Source organism: Schistocerca nitens, chromosome 2 (genome assembly GCF_023898315.1).
Source record: "Schistocerca nitens isolate TAMUIC-IGC-003100 chromosome 2, iqSchNite1.1, whole genome shotgun sequence".
Lineage (NCBI taxonomy): Eukaryota > Metazoa > Arthropoda > Insecta > Orthoptera > Acrididae > Schistocerca > Schistocerca nitens.
This window is the reverse complement of record NC_064615.1, coordinates 1,098,851,850-1,098,874,918: the sequence shown is the minus strand read 5'-3', so window position 1 is coordinate 1,098,874,918 and position 23,069 is coordinate 1,098,851,850. Positions and strand designations below refer to the sequence as shown.

General features: G+C 44.2%; 1 non-coding gene across 1 annotated transcript; it reads left to right on the top strand.

The window, feature by feature from the left end:
- The first annotated feature begins 6,105 nt into the window (after positions 1–6,105).
- On the top strand, positions 6,106–6,180 carry Trnas-cga (transfer RNA serine (anticodon CGA)). Its single transcript has one exon. It is a non-coding gene; the product is annotated as a tRNA-Ser (tRNA).
- The last annotated feature ends 16,889 nt before the right edge of the window (positions 6,181–23,069 follow it).

The following is a 23,069-nucleotide window of genomic DNA, read 5'->3' as shown; positions in this document are numbered from 1 at the left end:
ATTCTCGATACTGTAAATGAGAAACCACAGAACCGATTTTCAATAAGTGACAGGTATTCGCAGTTGCAAATATGGACTACCATCGGCTGTATAGTTGAATGACGGCAATGAAAATTTGTGCCGGAGCGGGACTCGAACCCGGATTTCCTGCTTATCGCGAGCGGTCGCCTTACCATTTGACTATCTGTTCAAGACTTGTGGTCAGACACAAACTTCCATATGTCGTCAACCTTGACAATCAATACTCTTACATCTATTATGTATATTCCTGTACAGGGAAGACATTTTACTTGAAAATCGCTTGCCCGGTGTCGGCGGATAATTACTTGAAACTTCCTGGCAGATTAAAACTGTGTGCCCGACCGAGACTCGAACTCGGGACCTTTGCCTTACGCGGGCAAGTACCGCGTAAGGCAAAGGTCCCGAGTTCGAGTCTCGGTCGGGCACACAGTTTTAATCTGCCAGGAAGTTTCATATCAGCACACACTCCGCTGCAGAGTGAAAATCTCATTCTGGATAATTACTTCATTGCCGTGGCTGGGTTATTCCGATTTACGATGCAAGTTTCCTTCGGACATGAGGTGCATGTCTGAAGGAACCTTCCATCGTACATCGGAATGACATAGGAATCGTCCTAATATGTGATTTTGTCAGCTGACTTACTCTGCAAGTCGACGAACACCCTGCCATTGATTTTTGCTTGATCTCATCTTCCGTGATGTTGGTTTCCAAAAAGTGCGTTTTCCGGTCAGGCTTGCCTTTGAAATCTCCGTAAGTTTCTATCCGAGTTTGCTTTTGTCCATCTGTTCGTACGGCACACACTGGACACTAATCGTTCCGCCTAGTCAAATGTACGTGAACTGTAGTACATACACTGTCTTTGCTTATTTTAAACTCTTCTGCCTTTATTCTCCAAAGACGGCCGCCAATCATCCTGAAGCATCCTTCGCAGTCTTTCGATGTTATCTGGGATTGTTCTTGTTTACGGTTATCCGAACGCGATTCGTCCTTGATACCTTCCATTCCGTCCCTGAAGCCTTTGAACCACTCATACGTAAACTTTTTATTCACTGCTTCAGTACCGTACCTTTGCGCTAAAATTCCATGAGTCTCCGTTGCCGTTTTTCCTGATTTGAAGTAAAACGTCATGTTAACGCGTTGCTTTATTTGGCACTCCATTTTTCAATGACACAAATTCTCACACTGACTGCGTTAGCTTGGTCGCATCTACATCTACATCATACTCCGCAAGCCAGCTAATGGTGTGTTTCGGAGGGTACTTTCGGTACAAACTATCTGATCCCTCCAGCCCTGTTCCACTCGCGAATAGTGCGTGGGAAGAATGATTGTCGGTAAGCCTCTGTATTGGCTCTAATTTCTCGTATTTTCTCCTCGTGATCAATAAGCGAGATGTATGTGGGGTAAGTAATATGTTGTCCGACTCCTCCTGAAAAGTGCTGACCGAATTTCAATAGTAAATCTCTCCGTACTGCACAACGCTTCTGCTGTGGCGTGTGCCAGTGGAGTTCGTTTAGCATCTTCGCAACGCTTTCGCGCCAGCTAAACGATCCAGTGACGAAACGCGCTGCTCTTCGTTGGATCTTCTCTATCAGTCCCACCTGATAAGGGATCCCAGATAGATGAACAATGCTCAAGAATCGGGCGAAAAAGCACTGCTGCTGCACTACGATGAGGTTTTTAATATATGGCACCATTCACCAAGCTTTTCAGATATGCCTTGTGATATTTACTGTAACTATATTTTATAATAACATAATTGTAAAATTTTGTATTCAACGTTCACTATCCTTCTGAAATTAATGATACAAAGATGATCTAGGCCATATAATGATTAATGTGCGGTAAGATAGCCTATTACATGCTTATTGCACTCCTTGCCACATCTTAAATTCCCGATTTACTGTCTTGATGTTTTATCAAATTTTGTTGTGGGTTCGGTACCATACAATGTATTTTTTTTTTCAATTTAATACATTATAGTTGTTTGTCACACAATAGATTCCAAAGTCTCCTGGCTCTCCGATCTTCCGCCTGAAAAATCATCTCTGATAGAGCGCTTCTGACTCCCATTGTTGTTTTTTGGGCATTTTCTGTCAGTTGGAATCCATTCCGTCATTTTCTTGGGTCATCTGCCCTCACACAAAAGACATACATGCCCATCGCATCTCTGTCGCTTTGCTTTGATTCTATCGCTGTCATTCATGCGCTAGATCCATTCTTTCATGTATTTCTTCATTTTTAATTTTATCCAGTAATGTCAACGTACAGAAATACCTCCAAAATCTATGCTCCATTGACAGTGAGTTAGTCTTGATCCTTTCAGTTATTTCCCATGTTTCTGGTCCTTACGCTGCTTTAAGTTCTATAGTAGTTTTAGGTATCGTAATCTTCGCTCCTAAACTAATGTCTGTGCTCAGTAAAACACCATTTAATTTTTTGGTTGCTTATATACATTTGTCAGCTCTGTTCTTAAATTCTCTTTTACTGGATCCGTCTTCGTTAATAAGGCCTTATTACCCTAAAGTCTGTCAGGTCTGGACTCTATTCCAGTAACCATCTATCTCGTTTTCACTACATTAAACCCCATTTCTGATATTCTCTCTACACTTTTCTAACCACGTAGTTCAAGTCACCATCTTCTGCAAAAGTGATTACGTCATTAGCAAAACGCAAACTAAAGAGCTTGTCATCATACGCAGGCACATCCATACTACAGGTTGTATCTGGCCCAATAATACATGAACTCATTGGTGAGTAAGCTTTGCTACTTCGTAATTAAAATATTTCACGTTAATTACAAAATCTTAATGCGGTGTGCTGTATTCAGTAGGTATTCAGACTACTAGAATCTAAGCAAGGTAATAATACTGAAGCAGTATATATATACCTCAGATTTTCATATATCATGAGAATTTTCTCTTTTACTCTGTTCACAAATTTGAACGGTCTTACAAGGTAGCCGGCCGCGGTGGTCTCGCGGTTCTAGGCGCGCTGTCCGGAACCGTGCGACTGCTACGGTCGCAGGTTCGAATCCTGCCTCGGGCATGGATGTGTGTGATGTCCTTAGGTTAGTTAGGTTTAAGTAGTTCTAAGTTCTAGGGGACTGATAATCACAGCAGTTGAGTCCCATAGTGCTCAGAGCCATTTGAACCTTACAAGGTAATTATTTCTGTGCAGTGTTTGTTTGCGTAATTCATTCTCCATAGTTTGGCAGTTACTTTTTTTTTCTTTTGGGAGAGACGATGGAAGCTCAGTAGACAAGTCCTTACCCAGAAGGGTTTGGAGGGCCCCATTATTTACACACTGCTCCGCGCCGTCCTCACTGGCGAGGGAGAAAGCTGTGGCCGTGATGTTCAGACGACAAACAGCCATCCCTGTAGGCACACAGAGGACCTAGTTATCTGCTCTGCTCTGCCCCTCCGATAAACATAGATCTCCACCTCTGTCTCTCTCTCTCTCTCTCTCTCTCACTCACTCACTCACTCACTCACTCTCCTCCCCCCCCCCCTCCCCCCCTCCCACCGCTCCGCCACTCAACCCGCGCTACAACCAGGTCCAGGTCTCATTACGCTATGACGTTATCCGTGGTAGGGTTGCGTTTTACTCTACGATAAGAAACGTTGTAGTACTACTCAGCGTAGTCTAGTACTGCTGACGTAGTTGCATAGTATCCGTAATCATTTACCAAAATACTGGTGAGACTTTGTGCTAAAGCAAAGCAAAGCAGTTGTGTTCATTACTCACATGTTGTTTTCAGTAGCTTACAAATGTTGCTTGCGTGCGTCACATACCACGATTTATATTGCCACTAACATCACCTAACCCTGGGCATAATCGCTATTAGTGGGAATACGCGTATCGTACTCATTTTCATTCACCCGGTATACACAGTTTCAGTTAGAAGAATTTGTAACACTGCAGAGTGAAAAGATCAGTTCTGGAAGACAACTTACACTGACGTGACAAAAGTCAATGCAGAGCCACATGCGCATATACAGATGGCAGTAGTATCGCGTACACAAGGTATAAAAGGGCCGGAGCAGTCATTTGTACTCAGGTGACTCATGGGAAAAGATTTTCGAGATGTTTATGACCATGGGATAGAAATTAACAGACTGTGAACACGGAATGCTTGTTGGAAGACACATGGTACATTACATTTCAGAAATCGTTAGGCAGTTCAATATTCGAGGTCCGTAATGACAAGAGTGTGCCGAGAATACCAAATTTCAGGCATTAACTCTCACTCCTGACAACGCAGTGGCCGATGGCATTCCTTTAACGGCTGAGGGTAGCGGCGTTTGCGTAGGGTTCTCAGTGCTGAGAGACAAGCAACACTGCGTGAAATAATTGCAGAATTCAATAAGGAACGTACGACGAACGAATCCGTTAGGATAGTGCGGCGAAATTTGGCGTTAATGTGCTATGGCAGCAGACGACCCACGCGAGTGTCTTTTGCTAACACCACGACATCGCATGCAGCGCCTTTTCTGGGCTCTTGACCAATGATTGCACCCTAGACGACTGGAAAACCATGGCCTGGTCAGATGAGTTCCGGTTTCAGTTGGTACGAGCTGATGATATGGTTAGTGTGTGGCGCAGGCTCCACGAAGCTATTCACTTGTCAACAAGGCACTGTGCAAGCTGCGCATAACGGTGTGGGCTGTGAGATTTGGACCTCTGGTTCAACTGAACTAATCATTGACAGAAAATGGTTGTGCTCTACTTGGAGACCATGTGCAGCCATTCATGGAATTCTTGTTCCGAAACAACTGTGGAATTTTTATGGATGGCAATTCGACATGTCACCGGACCACAATTTTCCGCGATTGGTTTAAGAGCATTTCGAAAAATTCAAGCGAATGATTTGCCCACCCAGGTCGCCCGAAACGAATCCCATCAAACATTTATGGGACATTATCGACAGGTCAGTTCGTGGACAAAATTTCTGCAGTGGACTTCCAACTACTTCAGTGCATGCCACGTAGAGTTTATGCACAGCGCTTGACAAAAAGGAGTTGCGACACAGTACTGTGAGGTATCTCATGGATTTTGTCACTCAATTTATGGTTCGACTGAAATACAGGTAGTGCATAAAATCCCGCTATCATGTCAAAAAACTTGGCAACATTATGGACAGAGAATCGTTTAGAAGCTCCCAAAGCTTCTTTCACGAATCGATGAACGAATCAGAACTATTGATGTTGCAGTGCTGACCCATAAATGGCAGAACTTGAATATCGCCTTGATATTCTACGACATTGAAATTCTGGCCTAAAGAAAAACCTTTGCGGTCTGTTAAACGTTTTACAACACAATATTATGCTCTGTCTCTAATAGTGTCGAAGTTATCAGTTTGTTATATAATAGTGGGACTTCATGGACACTAGATGTAGTGCAAGGCAGCAAGTAGCAGTCCCATACACAAAGGGTGTGCAGAAATACTTGCCCTGTATGCAGATTGTACTGTGTATTTGACTCCGAACGGCACCTGTGCAGTGTCCTCGATGTGTTGTAGGTGTCAGCCGTGGTCAGAACAGAGTTGCGATTGCATTGTGCCGGAACGAAGTGAGTTCGAACATGAGCAAATTATTGGTGCTAGTTAGGTGTGTGGTTCTCCATGGCAGGCAAAGGAATCAGTGTATCAAAAGGCGCTGTATCGAAGATTTATACCGCACACAAAGAAAGGAGAAGAATTTTATCCACTACATGACAATGGGGAAGAAAGTACATGAAACTTTCTGGCAGATTAAACTGTGTGCCAGACCGAGACTCGAACTCAGGACCTTTGCCTTTCGCGGCCAAGTGCTCTACCAACTGAGCTACCCAAGCACGACTCACGCCCCGTCCTCACAGCTTTACTTCCGCCAGTACCTTGTCTACTACCTTCCAAACTTTACAGAAGCTCTCCTGCGAACCATGCAGGACTAGCACTCCTGAAAGAAAGGATATTGCGGAGACATGGCTTAGCCACAGCCTAGGGGCTGTTTCCAGTATGGTTCGCAGGAGAGCTTCTGCAAAGTTTGGAAGGTAGGAGACAAGGTACTGGCGGAAGTAAAGCTGTGGGGACGGGGCGTGAGTCTTGTCTGGGTAGCTCAGTTGGTAGAGCACTTGCCCGCGAAAGGCAAAGGTCCCGAGTTCGAATCTCGGTCCGGCACACAGTTTTAATCTGCCAGGAAGTTTCATATCACCACAGAGTGGAAATCTAATTCGGGAAGAAAGTACATGTTCAGTGATTGTGACAGAAGGGCATTGAAGAGGGTTGTGGCGAAAATTAAGAGGACGACAGCTGCAAAAGTCAGTGTATGACTTTCACACTCGTGAACGCTTTCAGCGCCAAAACAAGGAAGCTCTACAAGTACGGAGCTGCTGGGCGAGCTGGAATTCGTTGAAAATGCCATCAGCAAGAAAACCTAGTGGCGAAGCCGAAAACCTGAATTATAGAGCAATGGAAAAGAGTTATTTGGGTGGAAGATTCTTGTTTTACAATTGTTTCCAATTTTTGGGCGAGGTTACGACCCAAAAGTGAAACACGTAGGGGATTCGGTGATGATTTGGGCAGCTGTATCGTGTTAGTTCCATGGACTCCACGGTTACTCTGCAAGGCTGCATACGTCATTTGTCCGCTAATAGCGATTGATTCTATCTTCCGAGACGACACGGCTCCGGTTCACACAGCTCGCATCGCCAGGACTGGTTTTGTGAGGAAGAGGATGAGTTCTCGTATCTCCCGTGACCATAACAATCACCAGATGTCAATCATTGTTAGTGACATTTTGTGGTCTACTTAGGAGAGAAGGGTGCGCGATGGCTACATCTACATGGTTAGTCTGCAGTTCACGTTTAAGTGCCTGGCAGAGGGTTCAGCGCACCATTTTCATACTACTATTCTACCAATCCATTCTCTAATGACGTGTCGGAAAAAGGAACATCTAAATCTTTCCGTTGGAGCTCTGATTTCTCTTATTTTATTATGATGATCATTTGTCCTATGTAGGTGGGTGTCAATAAAATATCTACGCATTCGGAAGAGAAAGTTGGTGATTGAAATTTCGTAAATAGATCGTATCGCATAGGAAACTGCCTTTGTTTCAGTGACTGCCACCCCAACCCGCGTATCATATCAATGGCACTCTCACCCCATTGTACGATAACACGAAACGAGCTGCCCTTCTTTGCACTTTTTCGATGTCCTCTGTCAATCCTACCTGGTAAGGATCCCACACCACGCAGCAATATTTCAGCAGAGGACGGACAAATGTAAAATAGGCTGTCTCTTTAGTGGATTTGTCGCATCTTCTAAGTGTTCTGCCAACACAGCGCAGTCTTTTTTGCCTTCCCAACAATATTATCTATGTCGTCTTTTCAATTTAAGTTGTAATTCCTAGGTATTTAGTCGAATTAACAGCTCTTAGATTTTTGCGATTTATCGTATACCCAAAATTTATTGGGTTTCTTTTAGTATCCATGTGAATGACCTCGCACTTTTCTTTGTTTAGTGCCAATTGCCACTTCTCGCACCATACAGAAATTCTCTCTAGATCATTTTGTAATTGAAATTGATCGTCTGATGATTTTACTAGACGGTAAATTACAGCGTCATCTGCAATCAATCTAAGGAGTCTGCTCAGATTACCACCTAGATTACTTATATAAATCAGGAACAGCAGAGGGCCTATGACACTACCTTGCGGGAACGCCAGATATCAGTTCTGTTCTACTCGACGATTTACCGTCCATCACTACGAACTGTGACCTCCCTGAGAGCAAAAATCACGAATCCAGTCACACACCTGAGACGATACACCATATGCACGCAATTTGATTAATAGTCGCTTGTAAGGAACAGTATCAAAAGCCTTCTGGAAATCTAGGAATATGGAATCGATCTGAGATCCCTTGTGGACAGCAATCATTACGTCATGAGAATAAAGAGCTAGCTGTGTTGCACAAGAACGATATTTTCTGAATCCGTGTTGGTTATGTATCACTAAGTCATTTTCTTCAAGGTGATTCATAATGTACAGTATATGCTCCAAAATCCTACTGTGATATGGGTATCCACCTCCGTCATAATTACCTGAAGTTGCCACTATTTTGTAGGAAGAATGGTACATGATTCCCTTGAAAGCAATACAAGGCGTGTATTTATCCATTCCGAGACGGCTGGAAGCTGTTTCGAGTGACAACGGTTTCCCTACAGCGTGTTAGGCACGCTAATGTGCCATATATTTGGCGTTTCGATATTTTGGTCTAACCCCTTTAGTTGTAGGCTGAACAAAGCTCGATGAGTCTCATCGGCTTGAAACGAAGTATAAAGTAAGGAAGTGATATCAATTAGTGTATGATTACGTTCTCCCCCCCCCCCCCCCCGCCCTTTAACAAATTCTGCAGAAGCGGACTGACTTGGGTGTGCTTTTGAGCGAGTGCTAATTTAAGCTGTGCGGAAAGCTGCTGAGTGCTCGTGTGTGGGCCGGGCCGAGAGCAGTGAACGTGATTAAGGCTGGCGGCGCCGTCGGCGGCAGAGGTGCCGTCATTTTCCGCCCACTGCACTGCGCTGCGCTCTCCCACCATAAAAAGCAGCGCCAGCAGGCGGGCCGGACCGCTAGCCGCTTCCCCAGGCGTGGTCAGCTCTTTTTCAGGGCTTTCTCAGCAAAGCTGCATAGTAATCACGCTCCGAGTCTGTCAGTGAAAGAGTACTGCGTCGAAACTGGACGCGCAAGAAGTTTTTAGACGGAGAGCACTCAGGAAAGCAGTGCGCTGGCAGGGATAATTCGTTCTCATTTGGAAATTTCATCGCGAGCTTCAGGTCGCATTCCCTTTCGGAAATTTCATCGCGATCCTGTTGTTACGAATAAAGTGCTGTTTTGAGTGACAACGGTTTCCCTACAGCGTGTTAGGCACGCTAATGTGCCATATATTTGGCGTTTCGGTATTTTGGTCTGATTTAGGTTTTCCTGATTTCCCTAAATCGCTTCAGGCAAATGCCGGAATGGCTCCTTTGAAAAGGTACGGCCGAATTGTTTCCCCATCCTTCGCTAGCCCGAGCTTGTGCTCCGTCTCTAATGGCCTCGTTGTCGACGGGACGTTAAACACTCATCTCCTCCTCCTCACACGAAAAAAATTGTTCTGTCATTATTTATCAGATTATCTTAAGCCTCTTTTCTCTTAGGAACGAGTTCAGGTATCAAATTGAAATTTATCACATGCTAGGTGTATAGTCCTTTGGTGGTCTAAAAACATTAAGCTTGAGGTCTTCAGTCCCCTAGACTTAGAACTACTTAAACCTAACTAACCTAATGGATATCACACACATCCATGCCCGAGGCAGGATGCGGACCTGAGACCGTAGCAGCAGCGCGGTTCCGGACTGAAGCTCCTAGAACCACTTGGCCACAGCAGCCGGCAGCAAAGAAAAGATACAGCCACTTATGTCATAATTTGATAGTCGCAAACCTACTCATCGAAACCTAAAGGTTACCTCCCCTTGACGTAGAATCATGAAATTTGGCAAGACGCAGACTTCACTGGACAAGTAAAGAAAAAAGTCCGAAAATTCTCAATTTTGTCATTTGTTATCCTACTTAAAACTTGAAATTAAAACATTCTCCAAAGTCTTGGAATGCGTGGGACCAATATCTTGCCAGTATCAATATTGATAACAGTCAAAAATCGTAAAGACCCACGATTCGCGGAATGGATGAACTGTCTATATAAATAATTAAGTTTGTTCGAAACCCTCAGTGCGCGAGTCACACCCGCACGTGGCCAATTTTTTGCTATTATTTGGAAGTGTAAACACTCGTCTGGGATAATCACAATGGTTGTGAAGTCTGACCTCGCTTTCGCATCGGTTTTGTATCCATAGTCCGCCAGTGGGCAACCTTAGGAGATAAGGTAGTAGGAGACTGTGTTAGTGTTCAGTAAACTGTCACTTAACAGCTATTCTCGGTTTATTCAAGTTCACTTTACCATGGATTTTACTTGCTGCATTACAGGCTTGGTCCTAGCGATATTTGTGTTGGACTATACGTTCCCAAAACTGACAGTACTCTCCTAACTGTGGTTTCTTGTAACATGCGTAGCTGGAATCCGGTTCCTGAGGTTATGGCGCTTCGTGATTTTCAACGTACCAGCCCTTGAGCTATCATCCAGCCGATTCCCTTTGCTCATCAGAACGTGGGTATATCTCCACAGCTCATCGGAATATAAATCCCTGACCTACACAGAAGTTTTTGCCCTTTAATCTCCGACGTAAATTAATCTTCCTTATTTCTTGAAAGGGATACAGTTTTCCCCCTTTCACCACATTACATCTGACGTTCATTAAAGACGTAATCTGTTTACCGTGTCCGGCTTCCATCTTGTCACTATCAACATTGCAACGGTGGATACAAATGTCCCTAACTCATTACGAACGTCAGCTCTCGACAGCTACTCTTCTGGTCCTTTTATCGGTTCTCAAACCGCCGCCTGGCTTTTGGCTCACATTGCAGTTAACCGTTCATGATTTTATGACCCGTTGTCGCACCGAAAGCACTCCTGGATAATCCTTTGTGCCTCATAAGATTCCACTGTTATCAGCAAAGTCCCGTCTCTTTATGTGCGTCACTCTACCGAAATTGCCCACTCTGGGGTGAGTTTGAAAAGAGGCTCACTACGAAGAAATGACATTAGCACCACTTAACTGGAGACACGTTGAGCCGGCCGCGGTGGCCGTGCGGTTCTAGGCGCTGCAGTCCGGAACCGCGGGACTGCTACGGACGCAGGTTCGAATCCTGCCTCGGGCATGGATGTGTGTGATGTGCTTAGGTTAGTTAGGTTTAAGTAGTTCTAAGTTCTAGGGGACTGATGACCTAAGATGTTAAGTCCCATAGTGCTCAGAGCCATTTCAACCATTTTTAGACACGTTGACGACAGCAGGTTCAAATGGCTCTGAGCACTATGGGACTTAACATCTGAGGTCATCAGTCCCCTAGAACCTAGAACTACTTAAACCTAACTAACCTAAGGACATCACACACATCCATGCCCGAGGCAGGATTCGAACCTGCGACCGTAGCGGTCATGCGGTTCCAGACTGTAGCGCCTAGAACCGCTCAGCCACCCCGGCCGGCACGAGAACAGGAAACATGTACAATGTACTTACATTTTGTAGCTGAGGACGATATCACGAAAAGGTGGAGAAGTCAGGAAGAAGTAGTTAATCAATAGCGCCCGGAAAAATGGCTGGATAATGATCACAGCCCGCAAGTAATACGGAACTAGAAAAATATAAGAGGCTGCACATTAAGAAATTTTCCGTACTGTGGAAATTAAGTACATCGGCTTACAAAAGTTCCATTACAAACAGTAAGATGAAGATTTACTGTAGTTCTCCTCCTCCTCCTCCTCCTCCTCCTCGTCATCGCCGTTATTGTTATTGTTATTTTGGTCTTCAGTTCGAATACTGGTTTGATGCAGCTCTCCATGCTACTCTATCTTGAGCAAGCCTCTTCATATAGGAATAACTGCTGCAACTTACATCCTTCTGAATGTGCCTGCTGTATTCATGTCTTGGTCTTACTCTGCGATTTTCACTCCCACTCCCACCTCCACATCTCACTCCAACTAATGACGACTCAGGATGTGTCCTATCAACCGATTCCTCCTCCTAGTCGTATGGTGCCAGAAATTGCTTTTCTCCACAATTCTATTCAGTATCTGTTCATTAGTTACGTGATCCAACAATCTGATCTTCACCATTCCTCTCTAGCACAATTTTGGTAAACATTTTTGGAATACAGTGATCAATTAATTGTTATATTTAGATTAAAGTTCAGTCTTGATCACGTTATGTCTGTTTTAATGAGTAACCGGTTTCGGTTTTTTTCTATAAAACCATCATCAGACCCATTGGCTCCCAAGGAGAGCTCCACCTACCAACCCAAGGAGAGCTCCACCTACCAACCCAAGGGAGCCAATGGGTCTGATGATGGTTTTATAGAAAAAAAACCGAAACCGGTTACTCATTAAAACAGACATAACGTGATCAAGACTGAACTTTAATCTAAATATTCCTCTCTAGCACTACATTTCAAAAGCTTCTATTCTCTTCTTCTCTAAAGTGTCTATCGTCCATGTTTCACTTCCATACATGTCTACACTCCATAGAAATACCTTCAGAAGAGATTTCCTAACACTTAAATCTCTATTCTGTAATAAAAAGTTTCTCTTCTTCCGAAACGCTTTTCTTGCCACTTCCGATCTACATTTTATGTCCTCTCTGCTTCGACCATCATCAGTTATTTTGCTGCCCAAATAGCAAAACTCATCGACTACTTTATGTGTTTCGTTTCTTAGTGTAATTCCCTCAGTTTCACCTGATTTAATTCGACTGCATTCCATTATCCACGTTTTGTTTTTCTTGATGTTCATCGTGTATCCACATTTCAAGACACTGTCCGTTCCGTTCAACTTCATTTCCGAGTCTTTTGTTGTCGCTGACAGAATTATAGTGTCACTGGCAAACCTCAAAACATTTATTTCTTCTCCCTACACTTTAATTCCTACTTCAAATTTTTCTTTTGTTTCCATTATTGCTTGTTCAGTGTACAGATTGAATAACATAGGGGATAGGCTACAACCCTGCCTCGCTCCCTTCTCAACCACTGCTTCCCTTTGATGTCCATCGACATTCATAACTGCCATCCGGTTTCAGTAAAAGTTGTAAATAGCCTTTCGCTCCCTGTATTTTACCCCTACTATCTTCTGAATCAGATAATATTGCAGAAATCAAAAATTGCGCAGAAATTGCCGAAAGAGCTTGATCATAAAGTTAAGAGTTTTCATAAATCAGTTATTCGTATGAAGCAAAAATACAACTTTCCGCTATCTGATATTGGAAATATGAATGAAACACCGATGGACTTTGTATGATAAACAATACAACTGTGGAAACAAAAGATGTAAAAGCTATCAAGTCAGAAGTACAGGCCTTGAAAAGACCAGGTTTGCACTAGTATTAACATGCATGGCAAATGGAACAAAGTTAAAACCTCTGGTCATTTTCAAGCGGAAAACAATTCCTGCAATAACATTTTCACGAGGTATTTTTGTGCATTTTCACGAAAAACGATGGATGGGCGAGAATGGCGTAAAATTGTGGGTGGAAAATGTGTGGCAGAGGCGACTAGGTGCTCTACGAAATCAACAAGTTTGTTGGTGTGGGGTATGTTTCGCCGTCACATAACTAAGAATACAAAAAAAAATCACATAGCACCAAACAATACTAAGACTGCTATTATTCAGAGTCGTTTGAGTTCGGTGTTACAGCCTTTAGGCGTCTCTCTGAATAAATCATTCAAAGACCACATGCATGAACAATGGAACAATTGGATGATGAGTGCCGAAACGTCATAATGCGAAAGGTGGAGCTATGCGGGCAGCATCACTTGAAGTTTCGTGTGATTTTATGATAAAATCATGGAAAAAATGAAAGTGGAAACAGTGATCAAATCCTTCAAGAAATGTGTAATTTTCAGTGCAATGAATGGCACTAAGGGTGATTCGTTAAGAGATAATGATGACGAAGTGGAAATCGATTCGCAAGATGCAGAATGCGACCAATATAACGAGCTTCTCAACAACGAAAGTCATATATACTTGAGAAGTTCTGTAGATGATGATTGTGAGGATTTTGCAGCGTTTTAAATGCATTGCTCAGTAATTTTTTAAAATTTTATAATGGTTTTAATTTACGTAAGTGCCAGCGGCCTTGCCCCAATGGTAACACCGATTGCCGTCAGATCTCCGAAGTTAAGCTGTGTCGGGCTTGGCTAACTCTTGGATGGATGACCGTTCAGTCTGCCGAGCGCTGTTCGCAAACGGCGTGCACTCAGCTCTTGTGAGACCAATTTGGGAACTACTTGATTGGGAAGTAGCGGCTATGGTCACGAAAACTGACCACGGCCAAGGTAGTGGTGTGTTAACCACATGCCCCTCCATATTTGCATCCGGTGACGCTTGTCCTTTCATCAGCAACGTGACGTTTGCCGTCATTTTATTACAACATATCGTACAATTAACGACTAGTTTTCTTCGAGAGCTCCTCAATTCGCTGATGCTTACTAACGGCATTTTCCACGTGAAGCCCATATGTATATAAATACACACACATAAAAAAACGTTTTGCATCGCCTCGGTTCCTTGAGTTCCGGAACCTGTACATAAAATTGAAATAGAGATCAACATAAACATCACTTCCGCCCTTTTTATAGCTCATGAAAATCACACAGTGCATGTTGTACCACTATACAGCTTGACCTTCAGAGGTGGTGGTCCAGATTGTTGTACACACCGGTACCTCTAATACCCAGTAGCACGACCTCTTGCATTGATGGGCCGAGCGGTTCTAGGCGCTTCAGTCCGGAACCGCGCGACTGCTACGGTCGCAGGTTCGAATCCTGCCTCGAGCATGGATATGTGTGATGTCTTTAGGTTGGTTAGATTTAAGTAGTTCTACGTTCTAGGGGACTGATGACCTCATATGTTAAGTCCCATAGTGCTCAGAGCCATTCGAACCATGTTGCATTGATGGATTACCTGTATTCGTCGTGGCATTCTATCTACGACTTCATCAAGGCACTGTTGGTCCAAATTGTCCCACTCCTCAACGGCGATTCGGCGTAGATCCCTCAGGATGGTTGGTGGGCCACGTCGTCCATGAACAGCCTTTTCAATCTATCCCAGGCATGTTCGATATGGTTCATGTCTGGAGAACATGCTGGCCAGTCTAGTCGCGTGATGTCGTTATCCTGAAGGATGTTATTGACAAGATGACCAAGATGGGGGCGCGAATTGGCGTCCATGAAGACTAATGCCACGCCAATGTGCTGCCGATATGGTTGCACTGTCGGTCGGAGGATGGCATTCACATATCGTACAGCCGTTACGGCGCCTTCCATGACCACCAGCGGCGTACGTCGGCCCCACATAATGTCACCCCCAAACAGCAGGAAACCTCCACCTTGGGTGTTCTCGCTAGACACTGTGTCTAAGGCGTTCAGCCTGACCGGTTTTACTCCAAACATGTCTGCGACGATTGTCTGGTTGAAGGCATATGGGACACTCATCGGTGAAGAGAACGTGATGCCAATCCTGCGCGGTCCATTTGGCATGTTGTTGGGCCCATCTGTACCGCGTTGCATGGTGTCGTGGTTGCAAAGATGGACCTCGCCATGGACGTCAGGACTGAAGTTGCGCATCACGCAGCCTATTGCACACAGTTTGAGTCGTAACACGACGTCCTGTGGCTGCACGAAAAGCGTTATTCAACATGGTGGGGTTGTTGTCACGGTTCCTCCAAGCCATAACCCGTAGACAGCGGTAATCCACTGCAGCAGTAGTCCTTGGGCGGCCTGAGCGAGGCATGTCATCGACAGTTCCTGTCTCTTTGTATCTCCTCAGTGTCCGAACAGCATCACTTTGGTTCACTCCGAGACGCCTGGACACTTCCCTTATTGAGAGCCCTTCCTGGCACAAAGTAACAACGCGGACACGATCAATCCGCGGTATTGATCGTCTAGGCATGGTTGAACTACAGACAACACGAACCGTGTACCTCCTTCCTGGTGGAATGACTGGAACTAGTCGGCTGTCGGACCGCCTTCGTCTAATAGGCGCTGCTCATACATGGTTGTTTACATCTTTGGGCGGGTTTAGTGACGTCTCTGAACTACAAAGGGATTGTGTCTGAGATAAAATATCCACAGTCAACGTCTATCTTCATGAGTTGAGGGAAATAGTATGTGGCGTTGATCCATCTCATTGGTCTATGTTCAAACGCGGTTTTAGAATACCTGAAATGCTAGATATTGCTCTCCACATTCGGAATGACTCCCCCAATGAACATTTTGTATGCTATGACTTCAGAAAGTCGGCACGCTCAGCTTTAGAATGCACAATCCGTGTCGACAGCTTTAGGTGACCGGCAATGACATGTCTGCAAAAATTACAGTGTTGTTTTAGACTTTTTAAGGTGATGAGCCAGAGAAAAGGTCGGAATGCGTGTCAGACAAATGGACCGGCCAACTTTTTCGACGCCGGCGTTGAACCAGCGCGCTACATAGTAGCATCGATTGTGGCGCCTATCGCGTGGCCGGTGTGTCGGCAGCTTTTGTCTCGTAACTCGCTGTATTTACCTCCCACCTGTTGCTCCGCTCTGCTGCTGCTGCTGCTGCTGCTGCGGCTGCCCGATTAAGGGTTAATGAGTAGCTGGTTTGCTCCATTATCATTGCAAAACTGGTTTTTGCTGCCCGAGTGTGCGGCCTTTTACAGCGTCCTCCCATAAGTTATTGCATATCAGCGTCAGCAGGAGAATGCTTTCGCATATTTGTAGGTTCGATTAACCGCGGGTTAATGCTGAATTAGGAGACGCTAAAGTGAAGCGCGGCTATATCCTATTCGGGTAAGTGATCAGCAAAATCATTTAAGAGTTGATACAAGAAAGCAAACTATATTTCCTTTTTGGCCTGCTACTCACAACAGTTCTCTGAATATCTCTCTTCAGTTAATTTCTACAGTGATACCACGATCGTGGCGAGCTGCAACCGTCTATTCAACTCAGAATTGCAGTTTCGCGTAGAGGCACGTCATCGAACGAACAGGATTGATATTTAACTCATGAGTAGTATCGTAATAAAGGTATCGAAAGAGAAATATGGATACGTTGATGTAGCGATACGTATCTTTGATAAAAGTTTAAGGTAGATACACTCTGCTGAGTCCATTGTCTCCATCTTTGTTTTTAATAGCTATCTACAAGAGATAGAGATAGAGACTTGATTTTCACAAGTTTTAAATAAAATAATAAAAGCGTTGAAGCAAGTAATGTTTTATTTCCATTCAGTATTTTAAAAGTATTGTTAACATGTGAATTCCTAGGACAGCCTTTTACTGCCGTAATTTCTAAAACACGATTATCTCAAAACTACAGTTTTATTGATTTGCGCCCTTCTTCCATCCATGTCGTCATTGATATTGACGCACACGTGCGTGCTCGCTTCTTATATACCAGGTGTGTCTCCTAAATGTCGTTAGGCGCATTTTCTCCGGCCTTACGGCTGATATTTGTAATTCCGTTTTTGCAACGCGTAGCAGGTATCAGGCCAAACATACGGGGTGGTCGGAAATTCCCGTTACAGACTTCTAGGGCTTGTAGAGGGGAGTGAGTAAATCGTAAAATTGAATAGGAACCCATGTCCGGAAACGTCATCCAACGAGACTGCAGAGCGCCAAAGTTATAAGCCCGGGCGTCTGTAAATGTACGCATACGCGGGGTGATTCCGTGATGATGTTACAGACTTTCTAGGATGATGGAGAACGATAAATGTATTGAAGTAAGGATCCCTGTACCGGAAACGAACGAGTCGAAAGTTATAAACGAAAAGTGTTCTGGTACCTCTGACAGTAGAACACATGTACCGGTTCTTGTGTTGCGAAGAGTGTAGGACTGGTAACTTTCAGTGGTGGTAGTGTGGACAAAGACGAGAAAAATGTCCAGTAAACGTGAGCTCTAAAGTGCGCACCTTAACAGCTATGAACAGTTGCTCAGGAGAGGAGATGTGTTTCACATTAGAGAAGATGAATGAATGGTCATAGCTCCTCCGGTATGCTTTCCGTCGATGTATGAGCATCGGACGTGTCATGAAAGACGTGACAGGCATTGTTTATCTGGACTGACTCCTGCTACACGGTGCAAAACAGAAATTGCAAAGCCGGCCGCTGGTGGCCGAGCGGTTCTGGCGCTACAGTCTGGAACCGGGCGACCGCTACGGTCGCAGGTTCGAATCCTGCCTCGGGTATGGATGTGTGTGTTGTCCTTAGGTTAGTTAGGTTTAAGTACTTCTAAGTTCTAGGGGACTTATGACCTCAGCAGTTGAGTCCCATAGTGCTCAGAGCCATTTGAACCATTTTTTAGAAATTGCAAATATATGTCGAAACAGCGGAGAAAATAACCCTGACGACTCTTTATGTATGTATGTATGTATGTATGTGCGTGTGTCTGTGCGTGCGCGCGCGCTTGTATAATCTTGTTAAGCAAATAATTTTTTCTTGCAGCTGTGATGGGGTGTTTGCCTAAATGATTTTTCATGTTTATAGTAGTTACCGAAGAGTTCAAAAACAGACTTTGCACCTCACTTCATTGTTACCAAATTAATCAAAATATTGCCAAGTTTCACTTGTGGTAGGCGCCACTGTCTCTCCTGATACAGTAAATCTTGCAGTTAACCTTTTTTAAACAACAGTACAGAAACAAATCGAACCGTGAAAACTAGGGGATTATCTCTTGCACGCACACCGCTCCTTCAATCTCTGGCCCATTAGTGCTCAAACTTTGATGTTGCACGTCGGCAACTGAGTCATGCTCCCAAAGTTTTGGGTAAATAATAAAAAATTAAATAAATACTCGTATCATTCGTTACGATACCTGATATAAAGTGCTGAAATGAGTAAAAGTCTCAGTTGAAAAGTATCGATGTGGAATGGAACTACTCGATACTGAAAAGTGCCGATACAGTTTTTTCCGTGTCGCTAATTATGCCCAATATCTCAAATAGCTGCATTAAATTAGGCTTATAACAGGATCCAACGTAGAACGTGACTGGCATTCGCTATGGAGTTGGTTCACTGCTCGGGAAGCAATTCAGAACACGTGTTTGGACCGGGGTGAACGTCCGGCATATTTTTCCTTTTGGTCTTCGGTGTTTATTATCCCGCATCTCGAAGTCTTTGCACCTATAGGGCTGAGCATCAGCTTTAGAGCCGCTCTCCGATATCAAACAGCCACGCAAGCTGGACGCACTGCAGGTACGTCAACATAAGCAGACTGTTAGCACCACAAACAAGCTGGTGTGACCACGGATGGACTGGAGGAGAGAAGGATGGACTGTTTACGGGGGCTTTCGGCGTGGGTTACTACATGCAGACACATCCGCAGAGGAGGCTTCCCGTGTTACCAGCGGTGCAGGTGGGCAAAACAACTGATGAGTGAACGGTTATCTTCACTTCAACAGCTCACGAGGTGGGCTCCGCTACTGCTAGCTACTTATCCTTACCATAGCTGTCACTTTTCAGTATATACTATCTAATCAAAAGTAGCCGGACATTAATTTTGTTAGTGGACATCAGTTTGGGATGTGATCACGCTGCTCCATTATGAGGGCCTTAACTGTACTGGGGACGCTTTCAGTTGCGCGTTTGAATGTCTGTGGAGAAATGGCAGCTCATTACTCAATAGCCGAAACCAGAGCAGATGTATTAGAGGCTGGGGTCTGGAGCTTTGTCCTAACTGAACCAAAAACTGTTCCATTGGGTTCCAGTCGTGACTCTGGGTAGGCAAGTTAATTTCAGGACTGTTGTTGTCCGCAAACCATTGCCTCACAGAGACTGGTGTATGACGGTGCGTTGTCGTACTGACATTGTCAGGCATTGTCTCCGAACTGCTCGTCTATTGTACGCAGTAAACAATGCTATCACCTTTCACAGTCAACTTTTTTTTAAGAACACTAAGGGGACCAACCACGAAAAACATCCCAGTGCTGGATTAGCACCACGTCTTTTTGACACAACACTTTATTTCAAATAACGTTCCCCAGGCATTCGCCAAACCCAAACCATTCCGTCGTATTGGGCTGTTGAAACGTGTGGCGTATGAGGAGTTACTCTGTCATTTTACCCTATTCTTTTTAACTCCCTGTGCTCAGTCATTATGCTAGCTGGACTGCTGGGAGCAGTTTGGAACTTGCGATGATTCCTTCCGCTGATTTCATGTGATTTTTTACAACCACCCCCTGCAATGCTTGACTGTCCCCGTCCTATGCATGAGTTCTGCCCAATCGTAGTTTGGCTTCGATTTCCTTAAAACACAGTGAACTACATACGATCCGTGATAAGTTATGTCGTAATTCTATGGAACAACAGAAAGTCTAGCGACGCATTTGGAACAAGTAGCATCAGAGAAAAGGCAAACAAAAGTGTAAATAGTTGGAAGCTGTAGATATGATTTCTGCCTTAGTTTTATTATCTGATTCCTGGAACGGTTACAACTGTAACGAGGCTGGTTTCAAGATGAAAAATAACCTCTTAATCTGTCAGGAACTATTAGCAGAGGAGATGTTATTGTATTGTCAAGCTGTTGTGCAAGCTTCAACACTTCCCATGCCTGGATGTTCTCATTGGCCCGCATCTCGTGGTCGTGCGGTAGCGTTCTCGCTTCCCACGCCCGGGTTCCCGGGTTCGATTCCCGGCGGGGTCAGGGATTTTCTCTGCCTCGTGATGGCTGGGTGTTGTGTGCTGTCCTTAGGTTAGTTAGGTTTAAGTAGTTCCAAGTTCTAAGGGACTTATGACCACAGCAGTTGAGTCCCATAGTGCTCAGAGCCATTTGAACCATTTTTTGTTCTCATTGTTTTGAGGTAAACGTCGAGCTGCAGGTCTACATCTACATCTACATCTATACTCCGCGAGCCACCTTACGGTGTGTGGCGGAGGGTACTTATTGTACCACTATCTGATCCCCCCTTCCCTGTTCCATTCACGAATTGTGCGTGGGAAGAACGACTGCTTGTAAGTCTCCGTATTTGCTCTAATTTCTCGGATCTTTTCGTTGTGATCATTACGCGAGATATATGTGGGCGGTAGTAATATGTTGCCCATCTCTTCCCGGAATGTGCTCTCTCGTAATTTCGATAATAAACCTCTCCGTATTGCGTAACGCCTTTCTTGAAGTGTCCGCCACTGGAGCTTGTTCAGCATCTCCGTAACGCTCTCGCGCTGACTAAATGTCCCCATGACGAATCGCGCTGCTTTTCGCTGGATCATGTCTATCTCTTCTATTAATCCAACCTGGTAAGGGTCCCATACTGATGAGCAATACTCAAGAATCGGACGAACAAGCGTTTTGTAAGCTACTTCTTTCGTCGATGAGTCACATTTTCTTAGAATTCTTCCTATGAATCTCAACCTGGCGCCTGCTTTTCCCACTATTTGTTTTATGTGATCATTCCACTTCAGATCGCTCCGGATAGTAACTCCTAAGTATTTTACGGTCGTTACCGCTTCCAATGATTTACCACCTATGGCATAATCGTACTGGAATGGATTTCTGCCCCTATGTATGCGCATTATATTACATTTATCTACGTTTAGGGAAAGCTGCCAGCTGTCGCACCATTCATTAATCCTCTGCAGGTCTTCCTGGAGTACGTACGAGTCTTCTGATGTTGCTACTTTCTTGTAGACAACCGTGTCATCTGCAAATAGCCTCACGGAGCTACCGATGTTGTCAACTAAGTCATTTATGTATATTGTAAACAATAAAGGTCCTATCACGCTTCCTTGCGGTACTCCCGAAATTACCTCTACATCTGCAGATTTTGAACCGTTAAGAATGACATGTTGTGTTCTTTCTTCTAGGAAATCCTGAATCCAATCACAAACCTGGTCCGATATTCCGTAAGCACGTATTTTTTTCACTAAACGTAAGTGCGGAACCGTATCAAATGCCTTCCTGAAGTCCAGGAATACGGCATCAATCTGCTCGCCAGTGTCTACGGCACTGTGAATTTCTTGGGCAAATAGGGCGAGCTGGGTTTCACATGATCTCTGTTTGCGGAATCCATGTTGGTTATGATGAAGGAGATTTGTATTATCTAAGAACGTCATAATACGAGAACACAAAACATGTTCCATTATTCTACAACAGATTGACGTAAGTGAAATAGGCCTATAATTATTCGCATCTGATTTATGACCCTTCTTGAAAATGGGAACGACCTGTGCTTTCTTCCAGTCGCTAGGTACTTTACGTTCTTCCAGAGATCTACGATAAATTGCTGATAGAAAGGGGGCAAGTTCTTTAGCATAATCACTGTAGAATCTTAAGGGTATCTCGTCTGGTCCGGATGCTTTTCCGCTACTAAGTGATAGCAGTTGTTTTTCAATTCCGATATCGTTTATTTCAATATTTTCCATTTTGGCGTCCGTGCGACGGCTGAAGTCAGGGACCGTGTTACGATTTTCCGCAGTGAAACAGTTTCGGAACACTGAATTCAGTATTTCTGCCTTTCTTCGGTCGTCCTCTGTTTCGGTGCCATCGTGGTCAACGAGTGACTGAATAGGGGATTTAGATCCGCTTACCGATTTTACATATGACCAAAACTTTTTAGGGTTCTTGTTTAGATTGTTTGCCAATGTTTTATGTTCGAATTCGTTGAATGCTTCTCTCATTGCTCTCTTTACGCTCTTTTTCGCTTCGTTCAGCTTTTCCTTATCAGCTATGATTCGACTACTCTTAAACCTATGGTGAAGCTTTCTTTGTTTCCGTAGTACCTTTCGTACATGATTGTTATACCACGGTGGATCTTTCCCCTCGCTTTGGACCTTAGTCGGTACGAACTTATCTAAGGCGTACTGGACGATGTTTCTGAATTTTTTCCATTTTTGTTCCACATCCTCTTCCTCAGAAATGAACGTTTGATGGTGGTCACTCAGATATTCTGCGATTTGTGCCCTATCACTCTTGTTAAGCAAATATATTTTCCTTCCTTTCTTGGCATTTCTTATTACACTTGTAGTCATTGATGCAACCACTGACTTATGATCACTGATACCCTCTTCTACATTCACGGAGTCGAAAAGTTCCGGTCTATTTGTTGCTATGAGGTCTAAAACGTTAGCTTCACGAGTTGGTTCTCTAACTATCTGCTCGAAGTAATTCTCGGACAAGGCAGTCAGGATAATGTCACAAGAGTCTCTGTCCCTGGCTCCAGTTCTGATTGTGTGACTATCCCATTCTATACCTGGTAGATTGAAGTCTCCCCCTATTACAATAGTATGATCACGAAACTTCTTCACGACGTTCTGCAGGTTCTCTCTGAGGCGCTCAACTACTACGGTTGCTGGTGCAGGTGGCCTATAGAAGCATCCGACTATCATATCTGACCCACCTTTGATACTTAACTTAACCCAGATTATTTCACATTCGCATTCGCTAATAACTTCACTGGATA